Source organism: Babylonia areolata, chromosome 21 (assembly GCF_041734735.1).
Source record: "Babylonia areolata isolate BAREFJ2019XMU chromosome 21, ASM4173473v1, whole genome shotgun sequence".
Lineage (NCBI taxonomy): Eukaryota > Metazoa > Mollusca > Gastropoda > Neogastropoda > Buccinidae > Babylonia > Babylonia areolata.
Window position 1 is genome coordinate 56,730,036 of NC_134896.1, and position 2,500 is coordinate 56,732,535.

The window sequence follows — 2,500 nt, forward strand, 5'->3', positions numbered from 1 at the left end:
GGTACCTATTAATATCATTATCATTTCATTGAAATTTAAGGACTTCAAGGCATGTATTTTTTTCAAAATATAAATTCTAAAAAAACCTATGAACCCAAAACGAACTGTGGCAAAACAAACTTTGAATAACTCCACTTGCTCAGCTTGATTTTGTAAAAGCTATCATGTGAATTACCCTTACGTGAAACAAGGGACAAAACCAAGTTGGAAGAAACGTAGTTAAAAAAAATACTGTCATTTTAGAAAAATTAAAAAAAGACTTTATGACACTGGTGAATTGCAAGTCTTTTACCCATTCAATTTCAACATTCACTAGAGGCTGAAAACAATTGAGACTGAGTTAGCAGCTGGGAATAAACAGATTCTCCACACCTTTCATAGCTTATTGGCGGGAGCATCAAAACAAAACACGCATATAAAATTCCATGCAATAAAGATCTGTTCCATGAGGAAGAGGAGGTAGGAAAAATGTTCAGAAGTCACAACCAGTTTGGTGCATCACATCCCGACACCAACAGATACTAACAAGCTGCACTGATTGTCGTCTTTATACACCAAAATGAACTGCTGCAAATGCCACACAGAGCAAATCATCATCATGAAGCACCTTTTTCAGAATAAAAGAGACCAGTATGAAAAAAAAAGTCAAAAACAAACATAAAACAATTATCAGAAGAAGAAAAATATTTTTTTTCCATCCCAATCTATCAATGTTCCACAACTGACCATGTAAATCGTGGACCTTGTGAGCAACTTGTCCGTCTAACGAAGGAGAAGAGGAGCAGCATACTGGTCAAAGTACTTGTCACCAGCCCACACAGGGCAAGATTCTGACAACCTGTTGGACGTGCAGTGACTGACTGCAGATATATCTCTCCCTCAATTCTGAAACTGCTCGTTGATAAATTTAGTAAATAATATGTATATGTATATGTATATATATATATATATATATATATATATATATATATATATAGAGAGAGAGGTTCCAATATGAGGATTGTCATAGCCGGGGGCGGTAGCAGGGACAAGCTCCCACCACTCATAAAGTGCTCCCATACGGCGTGCGTCTCAAACAGCCTCTGACAACCTAACCCAACTCCTGGCCTGCCCGTGTGGCTTAGCCTCTAAGCCCGGCGGAACTGCTTTAACTGACAGGAGAAGGGGCGAAAGGCGGGTCTCTGGCGCCGCAAAACCAGATGCTTCGGGCAGATGGAGCTCGTCAGCCTGGGAAGGCAGTCCATCTAGGGGAAGGAAAACACTGACTCTAAACCTCCGCTGCCTTGCAGCATACCCAGTCACGGAAAAGACTTCGGGGGAAAACCCAGAGGTAAAATATGGAGCTGGAGCCCCCAAGGCGGTTGGACGTCGCATCGACATTCTTCCGGCAGCTCCTGCAGCCAAGCTGGTGCCGAACGTATCGCTCTGCGTTCCTTCGGACTATATCGGCGAGGCCGAGAGGGGGATTCTGACGGCTGGGCAACCCATGATCTCCATAAACTTCGCCCAGGCTCACGCCCTGGAGAGGTCACTTCAGTGCCGCTGTCCCCAGCGACAGGAACAACACAGGAGGCAGCAGTTACAATTATAAGCTAGGACCGATTGGCGTAGGTCCAGGCGCTACGGGCTGCCTCTGACAGTGGGAGGGACCATCGTAGTCCCACTGGTCAGCTACCGCCCGCTCCGAGCTGGGCAGCCCCCAGCCAATAAGGTGCTGGTCCGCCGCAGTTTGCATGCTTTAATAGGTGCTTGGAGCTGGGCAAAAGACAAGCAAACTGAAACCCTGCACCAGGCAAAAACAGAAACAAACAAACAAACAAAAAAACAAACAAGAAAACTACCTATCTTGCGTTTAGCAACCTGGAATGTCAGGACCATGTGTAGCGGCCTCTTAATGATCTATAACAAGTCGCACTCAAAGCCAGAAACGACACCAAACGGATCGACAGACGTTGTGCCAACGACTACTAGCTGAACATCTGTCAGAACATCCAACTTTCCGCTGACTGCGGCAACATCCATGGCATGTACGATGGCATAAAAAAAACAACCTTCGGCCCATGCGTAAACAAGATCGCGCCACTGAAGTCAGCTTCCGGCAACATGATAACAGACTGGAGCAGGTAGAGAGATGGGCGGAACATTACCAGGAGCTCTATTCAAGAGAAAACATTGTCGCAGACACAGCAGTGGAGAGCACCGCCAACCTCCCTGTCATGGAAGAACTCGACATCCCGCCCTCTGAAGAGGAACTCAGCAAGGCCATCGACTCTCTCGCCTGTGGCAAAGCTCCAGGAAAAGGTGGCATCCCACCTGAAGTCATCAAGGCTGGAAAAAGGACCATGCCACTCTACCACCTGCACCAGTTGCTACTGCAGTGCTGGGAAGAAGGGACAGTGCCCCAGGAGATGCGTGACGCCAACATCATCACTCTGTACAAGAACAAGTGTGATTGCAGCGATTGCAAATACTGTGGAATCTCCCTCCTCATATCATTGGT